General features: G+C 39.0%; 1 protein-coding gene across 6 annotated transcripts in view; it reads right to left on the reverse strand.

Moving 5' to 3' along the window:
• The window catches only part of FARS2 (phenylalanyl-tRNA synthetase 2, mitochondrial), a 499,388-nt gene that overhangs the window by 411,134 nt on the left and 74,518 nt on the right, over nucleotides 1-13,736 (reverse strand). For 2 of the 6 annotated variants that reach the window (XM_072813846.1, XM_072813843.1), the window contains exon 3: nucleotides 1,148-1,177. The exons of the other annotated variants lie outside the window; for them this stretch is intronic. The gene's annotated coding sequence lies outside the window, so the exon portion shown is untranslated. The remainder of the gene's footprint in view (nucleotides 1-1,147; nucleotides 1,178-13,736) is intronic. 6 annotated transcript variants of the gene reach the window in all.

The raw sequence follows: 13,736 nt of genomic DNA on the forward strand, positions 1-13,736 counted from the left end.
TGTCTGTGGTTTCAGGCACCTGCTACGGATCTTAAAACGGATGCCTTGTAAATAAGGAAGGACTACTGTGTATAAAGAGGCCAATTTGAAGCAAATTACAAAAATTTACAAACAACCATGAAAGAAGATCAGAATAAATAGAAAGTGACATATATTGACTGGGAAGATTTAATAGTATAAAATGCCAGCTCTATCCAAATTATTTTAATGTAATTTCCAAAGAAATTTGTATGGGAGTGGTTAAGAGGACTTTAAATAATAATCGAGTTAATTTGAAAAATGAAACAAGTGACAGAAGAATTTGTTGAAAAACAGTAAGAAAATAGCAACAGTGAAAACTGGCAAAAAAACTGACAAAGCAAGTAGATTTTGAGATATTTTTAAATTTAATATATCCTCATAAACCAATGTAGAAGTAAATTATATCAGAAATAGTGTGAAACTATTTGGGAGAAAAACGAACTCATCTTCATTTCATGTCCTATGCCTAAACAGACTGTGGAGAGTTATATGGATACAAAAGAAAACAAACAAAAACAGAATATTGGTGATTCTTTAACTGATCTGGGGTTAGGAATGACTGTTCTACAAAAGAAGCAAACGTAATAAATGGAAGGCACATAAATTTGACCACATGAAAATTTAAGACTTTTGATATTTATAAACTTCAAATAACTTGAACATTAAAAAAAATATTGGGGAAAATCTCTGCAGTAAATGACATAGTCAGCCACTGTTGACTTGAGATCTGGTACAGAGTATCAGCTCTTTGAAATGCTGATGGCCTTTTCAACATTCTATGCCATATAAATAGATTTTTGCATCATTTTAAATACAGATCTGGAAAACACAAGTCTACATTTTATTTCAAAACCAAACCTGGGCTTTTGAAAATAGTTTACTTGTGCATAGATTTATGAGATCCCACATATGTGAAAAGATATCTTTGATCTTGGAAACAGTTTGAAAAGACTCAGAGCTTTCAGTTACATAGGTATAAAATAAAGTCTCTGAGATTTTAAAAACCATCAGACTGCCATATCTTTGTTCTTCCAGAGAAAAAGCTATCTTATTTTTTAACTGTAGAAAGATATATTTAGAACTAATTTTTTTCTTCCGCTCTGAGCTTTCTAAAAAGCAAACTTACCTTTTCATTTAATCCCAAAGGAGATAGTAGCTGAAAAGTAAAAATAAGACATGATAGGAAAAAAGCTGAAAATTAATGGTTCAAATACCTTTATGCTCTGTGATTTTTTTCATATTAAGTCTAATAAGAGCTGTTTGAGGAAACAGGCACACTGTTTCTCGAAGTTTATACATTAAGCAAGTGGGGGTTCCTCTGAGGTTCAGCACAGCATGAAAAAAAAACACTCCTGTCTCTCTCCTCTATAAAATGCCAAATACCTGCCCCAACGGCATAAAAAGAATATCCAATATCTACTTCACTTGTTATACATGTAAATACTATTTGACAATATGACTAAAAAATGACGCCAATGTTTGCATGTCAAATATTAAAGTTTTGTTTTACTCTCTACCTTGAGAATAGTACATATTCTTTGATTACTGGTCACACAATTTCTCCAAAATCTAACCTCTAGAAGTAATAGTGAAAAGCTCATTCATGACATTTCTACATATTGAATCACTTCATGTGATTTTACTTCACCTAATAACATTGCTAAAGCATTTTAAAAAGGGAGGATTTATATTGTAATTGCTCATTGTTCATAACATGTATATTTTCATCTAAGAATCTTGCTCAGAAGAGTTTGAGATCATTTTTATTTGAATATCTGTGCAATTAAATAAATTCTAAATTAGAATATTGATCAAAAAATAACATCAATATGTAAGTGCGAGACACAAATTTTAAAAAACACATCCTTTAATAGTTTCACAGATACAGTCCATCAAACCAGAAAGCCTCAACACTCTGAAGAAGGAACAACACAAAGCAATGGCAGCACAGGGTTACCCTGACCGTTACCTATGGATCTTTCCCTGGCATTTACTGGTTTGTCATTCCTACCTGCCCTCTCTAAAGAGCACTTGTTTCCCTTTTTGGCCTAGGTCATAACAAAGGACCAGACAGGAATGGAATTGAAATGGACATGGAATATGCAAATGTATGAGCCACTGAAAACAGTAAAAACCCCTGAAGTGAGACACTGATTTGGAAGTAGCAATTCTGGACTACTACACCCTACTCGAGTATGGTCACACAAGCCAGGGAACCAATGTTCTTACAGGTCTAATGGCAAGAAGGGGTCACATGACTTAGAAACCAAAGTTCCATCACTTTCAGAAAAATCATTACATCATCATAGAAATCATCAAAGGGCAATATCAGATCATAACCTTAACTGATAGATAGAAATCTTTGCTTCAAACAAAATAGGGCTTATATACACCTGGAGCTAATGGCAAAGAACTAGGGTTCCACATTACTACAAGATAAGCAAATATTGACTGAATCATTTCTTAAATTATGTCCCTGATATTAAGTGATTCAAAATCATTTCATGCTAAAAAAAAAAAAAAACAAAAAAACAAAAAACAAATAGGGAAATACAGAACAAAGAAAAAAATCATTAATCTTATACCACAGTACCAGAACTATAAAATATAACACACCTCTTGAGACCACCTCTTTAAGACTACTTAGATCCCCAGGCACGGGTGAGATGTGAGATGCAACATTCACTATGTGTTGCCACTAGGGATTCTTCAGTGTCAAGTTCTGACATCATCATTACTACTCTACCACCATCTTCACCATGACCACCGCTCATATAATTTACTAAATACTCATTATTACATCTGAAACCATAAGACATTCTTTATACACATTATCTCATCTATTGTTAAGTCAACAGACTTGAGAATTTTATCTGTATTATCAGACTCCAAAAAACTAATATTATTCATTGAAAAATCATGTATATGGCAATAAAATTCAAATGTTATAAAAGAGTAAACATGAAAAGTAAAATTCTACTGCTTCCTGTACCCCCATAAACATTTTCTTTGTGTTATGCAATTGTATGCATGTTTGTACAAAAATGTAAGCCCCTTTCCCACAGACTTAATTTTTTAAAAAATGTTAGCATATCTTTCTGTATCATAGTCTTTCTTGCCAGTTAAGAATTTACCCTGATAATATTCCACAGAAGTAATGCACAGAGATCCACCTCATTCTTTTTCACGATGTGTATTCCAAATTCCATCACATGAAAGCCCCACCATGTATGTATGCAGCCACTTTCCTATTGATGAACATTAAAGTGTTTTCCAATATTTTGTTAAAATGAATAAATCTATTAAAAATACTCCTATACACATATGTTTGCATACACATTCTAACATTTTTAGGATAGACTCTTAGAAGTTGAATTGCAAGGTCAAATGGTTTACACATTTTAAATTTGAACGGATACAATCAAATGGATCTCTCAAGTGGCAGTTCACTATACAAGTCTCACCACAGAGCCCCACCAATTATGAGTGACACACTCCTTGTACCCTTTGTAGCACCATAAATGATCAAATCATTTCATCTCTATACTGACAAAGTTTTACTAAAATAAAGTTACATTAAATATTTTTTAAGAACATTTTTTAAGTCCTACTTTTGTATAAAGGACTGTTGTTTAAATCACCATCCATGAGGGTAGCCTGGATGGCTCAGCGGTTTAGCGCTGCCTTCGGCCCAAGGCCTGATCCTGGAGACCTGGGATCGAGTTCCACGTCGGGCTCCCTGCATGGAGCCTGCTTCTCCCTCTGCCTTTGTCTCTGCCCCCCTCTCTCTATCTGTGTCTCTCATGAATAAATAAATAAAATCTTTTAAAAAAATAAAAAATAAGTCACCATCCATGAAATCAAAGAGTTTAAAATGTATGAAGCTGAAGCAAATGTATCTCAAATGAAGTATCTCAAAATGAAACACAGAAATACATTTATAAAAGAACATATGATTAATTAAAAAGAGAACAGCCCCAAGGTTCCAGAGGTACAGAAGAAGGAACAGCAAATGCTAACAATGACGGGAAATGCATTCATGGAAGGAGTAAGACTAATAACTCAAGTCTGGGCAGCCAGAAAATTACAAAGAAGAGACAGCAGATGGTGTACAAACAAGATGAGGGATCCCTGGGTAACTCAGCAGTTTAGCGCCTGCCTTTGGCCCAGGGCGTAATCCTGAAGTCCCAGGATCGAGTCCAGCATCAGGCTCCCTGCATGGGGCCTGCTTCTCTCTCTGCATATGTCTCTTTCTCTATCTCTCTCTCTCTCTCTGTCCCTCATGAATGAAAAAATGAATGAATGAATAAATAAAATTTTAAAAAAAGATGAATAAAGTCAAAACAAATACTTATATTACATGCTATTGGTCTAACACACCAGGCCAGAGGTTCCCAAAATAACAACAGGCCAGTCAGACAAGAAAAGCAAAAAAAAAAAAAAGAGCCAAATAACACAAGTTAACAGTGGCAGAAAAGAATTCCTAAAAATCAACCCTAAATGGAGACCAGCAATTCAGAAAGGTTCTAGGTGATTATATCTTTTAAACAAGGTTCAAAACCCTAGTAAGCCAGGACTTTTCTTGCACATTTTATACATGCACTATAGGATTCCCTTAAAAATATCTACTTGATATAAGTATGCTGCTCAAAATAGAAATAAATAATGAGGCTATAACTTCACCACTTTGTGTTTTATCTTGAGGATAACTGCAATTCAGTTATTTCAAATCTGAGCAGCAAGCTCTAGCAAAAACAAGGGTTTTGAAAGAAAACGTCCTGGGTTTCAATCTGCACCCACCTTAACTAGCAAGTCATTAAATTTTGTAAAACCTCTTCTGCAAAATGGTTACAAATGCTATTCAAATGAAATTATATAGATATAAGATAGATAGATATAGATGATATTTAAACCCAGGGAGAGAGAAAGAGAATCTACATATAGAATATAGCTGGGTGCCTGGCATACAAAGGGAGTTTCTATACACAAATTTCTTTTTCTTCCCTTTCAGCCTACCTCAAATAAAACCAAAATATATAGTACCATTTAAATATTAACTGTTCCCAAGCACATATTTTAGTTTCCTCTAATTTCACTAGCATAATCCCATCAGAGCAGTTAAAAAAAAAAAAGTACTCAGTGATAATGTCTAGACCATTCAGAAAAAAGAATGGTACATTCTAGAAGTTACCAATAAAAAAAAACAAAAGAAAAAAACTATTTTTTTTTGAAAAAAAGTATTTTGAACTAAATTCAAGAGGTGATATAAGAAACCCTATATTAATATAACATTCTTGATCTATAAACCTAAGAATTCTTCATTTTGCTGAATAAAAGCAAATTCCTAATACTTGCTATTCTATATTCTTTAATACTGAACCACTGGTTTTTTGGGTTTGTTGTTTTTTTTTTTTTTTAAGATTTTATTTATTTATCCATGAGAGACACAGAGAGGCAGAGACATACCAGAGGGAGAAGCAAAGCAGCCTCTCCATGGGGAGCCCTATGTGGAACTCGCTCCCAGGACCCCAGGATCATGACTAATACAGCTCACCCCTTGTGGGATTCTAGTCATCCTTCCATATGAGCCTTTAGCCTACTTGCCCTCCCCATTTTCTCACTAGCTGCTTTGGCATAATATCATGGGCAATATATTGACAAATAGCATTGAAACCATGTAATACTGACCCTGTTTTCTTCATTTCCTCTCTGGCTCTAAAATAGCTTATCTGCAACATAACACAGGTATATACCTTTGGGTACATTAAAAGTAAGATTCTCTGAGAGAGCACAGTTTTAAATAAAGCAACTTAACTTAATCTGAGTGGCTCAGCTACTTTAAGTATATCATCAATCATCAAAACCAGCCAGAAACTGCTAGAGTAGCATCTTCCAAACTTTACACAAATAAATCTGTGAGTTCCTTAACATTCCATGCTTTCAATTAGCCTTTCTATGGCTCTGCTCATTTTTTTATAACCATATACTTCTTCCTATTGATTTTTAGTACTTCATATATTGGCAGGAAACCATTGCCAACCTAATATAATGCCATGCATTTATGCAGTGCTTTTAATTAAGTCATTTTGGAATCTCCTTAGCATTTTGATGAAGACGATACGTTGTTTTCCTTGAAGTAAAGGCAGTTGAATTTTTCTTTGCACTTCCAGGACCTGGCCCAGTGCCTGCTACATGGTAGGTGCTCAATATCTGTCACAGGTTGCTACAGTGACAAAGTCCTGGCTTTTAATCCCAGTTCCAGTACTTTCCAAATCTAAACTGGAACATGAGCAGATCATATGATCTCCCAGAACTTGTCTCTTGTCTGAAAAATAGGAATGAAGAATATCCATTTCACAGAGTTTCTGTGAAAACTAAATGAAATAATATATTCAAAATCAGAATAGTTGGTACATAAGGACTGAAGAAATTATAGATGATTCTCACTAAATCACACATACATCTTCACTCAAATTCTCTGAGGTCATGAGTTACATAGGTCATGTCAGACAATGGGTTCAGAGTAAGTAATTTCCCTTAAAGACCAGTAACTATAGAGAGGGGGGTACTAAGCCCTAAGAAGCAGTAATGTGCTCTGGAAATCACTGACCATTTTAGAATATTTCCTACAACTTGTTTCATGGATCGATGCTGTCATTATTGATCTCACACTTCCTTTAGACTCAAGTCTACATGGGATCCCTGGGTGGCGCAGCGGTTTGGCGCCTGCCTTTGGCCCAGGGCGCGATCCTGGAGACCCAGGATCGAATCCCACATCAGGCTCCCAGTGCATGGAGCCTGCTTCTCCCTCTGCCTGTGTCTCTGCCTCTCTCTCTCTCTCTCTGTGACTATCATAAAAAAAAAAAAAAAAAAAGACTCAAGTCTACAAATGACCCATTAACAACTATAATATGAGTCCTAGGCCAAGCTAATCCCTCAGTCCTTCTTGTATCTATGCCCTTCCTTGTATCCAACCCTTGTATCTAATCCACTTGGTACTAACATTCCAAGGAGAAATAGAGATGAATTTCAGTGAAGCTAAGTTCCTGGGCTAGATAAGAAGAATCCCAGTCACCAGGAGAACACTATTTTTTTTTTTTAAAGATTTTATTTATTTATTCATGATAGTCACAGAGAGAGAGAGAGAGGCAGAGACACAGGCAGAGGGAGAAGCACGCTCCATGCACCGGGAGCCCGATGTGGGATTCGATCCCGGGTCTCCAGGATCGCGCCCTGGGCCAAAGGCAGGCGCCAAACCGCTGCGCCACCCAGGGATCCCAGGAAAACACTATTTTTTGAGCCCTTCCGTATGACCAGACGTATTATCCTAAAATATATAACAAGTATAGTACATGGCAGGCTGGATGTGGATGGGGGAAATAGAGACATTTGAATGCTAGAAGATATGAAACACAGCTCTGGTTAATCTCTCATTAGGAGTATCTAAATACAAAGCATTTTAAAACTATAACTTTCTAGTCTTTAAACACACCTTGAAAGAGGCAACATTAGAATGAGAAAGATCATGACTAATTCAGCCAAGTAAAATAAGAGAGAAAACAAAATCTTTTATCCAAAAGACTATTTAAGTACAAAAACTTCAGAGTACCTAAGAAAGGATAGTCCAAAAAATATTTGGGGTAAGATTATAAATCAGTTAGTACTGATCTAATGTCTACTATAATAAAGCAAACATTTGTATAGTCTCTTAGGAGTTACAAAGTATGTTCCAATACTTGCATGTTGCTACTAGTCAAATCTACCCATCAGAATAGAAGGAATAACTAAATCTCTAGGGGAGGCAGGAGACATAATCCAAAGTGGTCTGTTAATGAACATGACATTTCTTTAATTCCATGTTTCTCATTTTTCCCTAATACATAATATCCCTACATTTGTTGTAATCTTATGTACAAAATAAAACAACCATTAAATGATCCCTAAACAATGGGGTTCAAAAAACATTGAAGGTTAGTGAACACAGTTGATGGAAGGTAGGATGCCTTGAAAGGTGCTGCCAAACACACTATATCATCCTAATACACTCTCCTATGCATCTCTTCCATTTAGCTGCTCCTGAATTGTAACCTTTATAATCAGGCAGTAAATAGTAAATAAAACACTTTCCTGGGTTCTATAAGTCAGTCCAGCAAATGACGGAATCTCAGTTGGGGATTACTGGAAACCTAAGATTTATAGGTAGTTGGTGAGATGTATGGGTAACAAGCTGGGATGGTGACTGGCATCTGAAGGAGTTGGGGGTGGGCGGGGGGGCGGCGGGGGTAGTCTGGTGGGACAGAGTACTTTACCTGCAGGGTCCGAACTAAATCTGGGTAGTTAGTGCAGAACCAAACTTTACTGCAGAATACCCAGTTAGTATCTGGAGAGGTAGAATACTAGGTTAGTATGGGGGGAAAGAAACAAAGAAAGGATGCAGCTGGTATCAAATATTTTATGAATAAACACAGCTCACAGGCACTTCAAACATAGCAGGACAACAATTATAGTCACCTAAGAGACAACGGTAAGTCCATTCTCAATTTCACTCACTTTTTTTTTTTTTTTCACTCACATTCTTGATTTTGGAACATCACTCTAATGTTTGGAAAAAACAAATAAAGTAAAGCACATGAGTGATTGTGGAAATCAATATGCTATGAAATTTTTAAAATACTCCAAGTAGTTGAATTCAAATTACAAAAGTTACATTCCACCAACCTCATTATGAGTGGAAACAGCCCTACATGTTTTATAGTAAAAAATTTATGAGAGTGGGTGAAAATCCATGAAGCCAAGGTGTAGCTGAAACATTGTACCCTATCACTCTAGAACCTACCCACCATAAAGCAAGACCATTTTAAAAGGCATGCTCTGCCCTTTGGAGACATCAGCAGCCCTGATGGAAGTAGCACTGGAGACATTCCCGCCTTCCAACTTCTCTGACAAGGCACTCCCCCTCAGTCCACTTCTAGAGAATTTCATGATGCTGCCCTCCACAGCAGGAGTTGGCTGCTGAAGCTTTATAAGTTAACGTCAAGAAATAGTAGTGGGGAAAGAAAAGCTGTTTAAAATGCAGAACTGGGCTCATTTGCAGAAAATAAACTTCTGTTTATATAAACCACTGTTGACAAAGAAGTTCACTGAACAACATTCTAGGCCTAGGAGCTGCAGTGTACAGTTTTCACAACTAAAATGGCTCAGAAGTTGTTCTTCCTACAACTAAGAACGTACTGCTGAGTTGTTCACATTACACAAGAATCCCCAACAAAATACACATCATATATTTAAAGCCAAAAGGAATAAAATAGGAGATACCAAGATGCCTAAACTATACTGCCATCGCTCATACTTCAAAAAAAATGACAAAATAAGAGTAATAAAAAGCTGTAGAAAAGGGTGTGACTGACCAGAGGACTGGCTTAGGAAACTGAAGCAGATATTTCCCCACAGCCTATGGGAGTTTCGGGGAGCAAAGCTAACCAGAATGTGGGTCTCCCGAATCGCAAGTTGCTAACATTTCATAATATGATGTTGCCAATGAAGAGGCTAACACGGGATCCTAATGAAAGAAAGGAGGGTGTCCTACCTTCCTATCATTCATGCTCAAACCTAACAAGCAACAGGACTGCTCTGCAACACCACACTCTTATTCTCTAGACCACATTCTCTAACAACTGCGCCCACAGTGGATTGAGGGTAGAAAGTGTTAGTGAGAAGGATGAAGCAGCCTCCTGTTATAATTAAAAGAACATCCTACATAATGATAGGTAGACTCTTACCAATTTATTTTCTCACAATGTTCGGGAAAGAGGGTATTTAATTCTGGCCTAACCTGAAATCCAGTATAAATGGATGTCTGATTTAACAGAACAAAAATAAAAGATACACATTTAGTTATTTTAAGATCTAAAAATACTAAGATCAGTATTTTTAGATGATCTACAAAGAGCAGCATGAATTTGAAGTACTCTCTTTTTACTCTTTAAAAACAGATCCCTTCTATCCCCTAATCTCTGAAAGGAGTAAAATTTCCCAATGTGCCACTAGAAGTCAGCTGTACAAACCAGCAGTCAGTATGTTGTCTCAGTAAAGCCCAGAATAATGTCAACCCCCAGTGGAACCCACAAAGTGGGAGTCAACACAAGGCAGGCGGCAATGCAGGTGTACCTGTCCCCCTGCCCATCCCCCAACTGCCCTTCTCAAGGGAGGCAGACTGTGGTCTCCTCACTCCAGGAAGGAGGGTGAGAAAGGAGAAAAGGTCAACTCACAGCTCAATGGCACATAAGGACGCGTGTTGGACGCTGCAAACCCTACGGGCAATCCTTACCATCTACAATGCCACCTTTTCTGTGTGTTCTTCTCTTCACCAACTTCACAAACTATGTAGATTTTACGTCAAAGAACAGGAAAAGTGTGAAGTAATACCTGGCACCATTAGCACAGTGCTGATTAAATGAAAGATAGTAAAGAAATGTTAGGTGCTTTCCTTCCCTGTTTTTCCAGGGTGGAGGTGGACTCAGCTGAGGGCTAGAAAGGCAGGATCTCCCTCAAGAGGTCAAATGCGCTGTCACCCCAGCATAAGGGATGAGGCTAAGGAGCAGCTGCATCCGTGAGGGGCCCGGGCTGATTTACCAGGCTCATGAGGATGGTTTCTCAAATCTGTGTGTAACGCCCTTAACACCAGGTCTGGCTACCACACTGGTTAGCTGCACTAACTAGCTCAATTCGTAAGAGTATTCAGAGCTAGTTATCAGACACTGGGAAGTAAATTAATGCAAAGTATACATAAGTCACTGGCTCAAAATGCTGCCTCCTGGGAAAGAACAGTCCACACCCCAACTGCAGGCTCCCCACACTCACTACTCTGAGCACCTGATGACACTTGCACATGGAGCTACAGTAATGCTCAGAGCAAACACGGCTGCTTTCAGGGCTCATTCGGGGTCTCCCATGTGGCCAGTCTGCTCTGGGCCCAGGTTTTAGAGGGAGCAGAGTGACAAGGCCATTGTCCCCAGAGCCCAAAGCCTTAACAAAGGTGGCAGAGGAGTGACAGAGATGAGGAGCCTGCCTATTTGCTCAGCAGGCCCTGCCAACCACAGACCCTGCTGGTGCCAGTTAGGGTAGGAGGAACCGGACCTGTCCTGGAGAAGGACCTCCAGGAGGATCTCAAAGCAGCTGCTGGGAGCCCTGGGGAAGCAGCCATGTGGGCAAGGCTCCCTCTGCAGACTTGCCAGGACGGTCCTGTGCCGGATGCTAATGATGGAGGGAAACGAAAAGTGCTCCTCCTGACAACATGTCAGGGTCCCTGCTCTAGAATCTGTGATCACTGTCTAGAATAAGTATCCTTTCAGTCACCAACATAATGACTGATCTTGCTCTGGGGCTCAGCCTAAGTCCTGAGTCCAGGGAGTTACACAGCAGTGGAAAAGTGGAGGCAGAGTAAACAATCCACTGATGGTCACTTCAGATAAACTAGACCAACCACCTTTGGAGTTGCTTCAGTCATATAAGGATGAAATAGGAGGGAATTTTCAGAGCAAATAATGTGTATGCATATTCTGCATTTTAAACACATTCACACCCACACCCACAGCTTAACAAAAACACTGTCCCTGTGAATGATCTCAGTAGTAGCTGAGAAGGCACCTCAACACTTCCTCCCTGACAAAAATGTATCCTTTTATACCCATTTCTCCTATTATTAGTGGTATTTAAAATGTTTCCTTATTTTTATTAAACTACTGTACTTTTTTTTAAATTGATGATGCTTGACATTTTTAATACTACAGTGATGATTGTTTTATAACTATTTTTCCCTCACATACATTGTAGATATTAGAAATATTTGGCTATTGGCATTTTATCCTTTTTTATGGTGCCTGATTTAAAAAAAAAAAAACATGAAAAAATTAATCACTAAGCATAAATCATACTACTTTCAAAAACAAGTAAAACATTTTTTTCATGGTTAGAGTGAAAAAAACATGTAAAATATTTCTGATAGTTTTAGGAAACTGTTGATTAAGCTATAAAATTATGCTACATGAGAAAAACCACCAGAAAACCTTGTGGCTCCTGCTCTTCAGCAACTGAGTGATCCCTAGGACTCCTAAAGCTTAGAGGAAGCCAGATAAGCTGAAACAGGCCCCAGATAGGGAGGCAGACTAAACAGGTGGGATCATGCCACTCCCCACCTGCGACTGGATGGGTACTCAGCATACCCATTAGGGAGAAAAATTACTAATGCACCACTCTGGCATTTCTTTAGCCACTATATTCAAGCTAGAAGTAGATTTGTCTCAAAATACTCTGGCACTCAGTATGTCAGCAATTCCACTCCCCTTTGAAAAAGAAAAACAAAAATAGCATAGACTTTAAAACATCCACCAGACCTGCCAGCTTACAAGGGGATGAGATATCCAAGAGGAATTGATATGTTACGTATCCATAGAACAGACAAGCAACAGAAAAGCATTCTTTTTAACTTAAATATACTAAATAAAATTAAGAGGAACATGTTTAAAAGTAAAATCAATTTTTGAAAAATGCTCAGACTTCTCAAGATTAGTGCCCACGAGGTGCACGGGAGTACGAGGAACCAGGTGTCTGCCGCTGCTTGCCAACAGACCCCTCCCTGCGACCAGACGGCACGTCTCTGCACACGACAGTCTAAGGAGGCAGGGAAGTGACAGAGGAAACAGGAGGTCTGTTCTCAGGGGAAAGCCAGTCTGACTCCCTTGAATTGAACACGGTAACCTTAGGGCTCGTCCTCCCAGATGCGGGAAGGCAGCTCAGGGGCTGCGAGCCACCCCCAAAACGCAGAGGAAAGGCTAGATCCACCACTCGGCAGGCTGAACCGTTGGAGCAAACAGCTAGATTCCCCCAACACTGCTTGCACACCGTTCACCACGTACCCACGTTTGGGGTCCCTGAGCGTGCACCCTTCACACCTTGGAAGGTGGAAATGCGTTCCACCAACGTGGCTCAACTGCACCTTCACCAACACTTTCCAAAATGTGCGAGTAGCAGAACAAGAAGTGAGAAAGCGAGAAGATGATGGCCGAGAGCTGAGAGGGTCGCGCGGTCACGGAAAGGTGGGATGGAACTGTCACAAACACCTGGGGAGAAAATCGTCCTCTCTTCGCAGCAGTCATCCCTGAAAAGAGCAGTGACTGGCAGGTAAGGGAAGAGGAAGTGGAATAGATTATAAGTTAATTGGTAGAGAGAGCAAATCCCCGAAGGAAGCTGCCTGTTAGCTTCAAGCAGGTAAGATGTATGTGCATTATCCCTGGTCTTTTCTGAATAACTTTACCACCCTGTGCAATCAAGCTGCTGTCACCGCAGACCCAGGGTCAGCGGTGGAAAATCCTTGGTGAGGGCAGCTTCCTGCCTGCCATTCCCTGAGGCCCAGCAGTAATGAGCCCTCACCAGCCTGGTCATTCTGCTCCGTCCTCCAGGAAACCCTGGTAAGACTCTGGGTGACCGCCGCTCGCCATCCTAGACATTCATATTTCAACAGAAACTCAGGATGAAAAGTCTTAAAAAAATAAAGACTTAAAAGCCTAACTCACTACTTGTGTGATTTGGGGTGTAAGGAAAGCAGCAGGAAGGAGGTCTTTTGAGGATCTCTGACATGATTATAGAAAAAAACTCCACCTTCATAAGACCAAGACGTGGTACCTCCATTGTGCAAAGCAGGGTAAGACCAAGACGGC

This window comes from Canis lupus, chromosome 37 (assembly GCF_048164855.1).
Source record: "Canis lupus baileyi chromosome 37, mCanLup2.hap1, whole genome shotgun sequence".
NCBI lineage: Eukaryota > Metazoa > Chordata > Mammalia > Carnivora > Canidae > Canis > Canis lupus.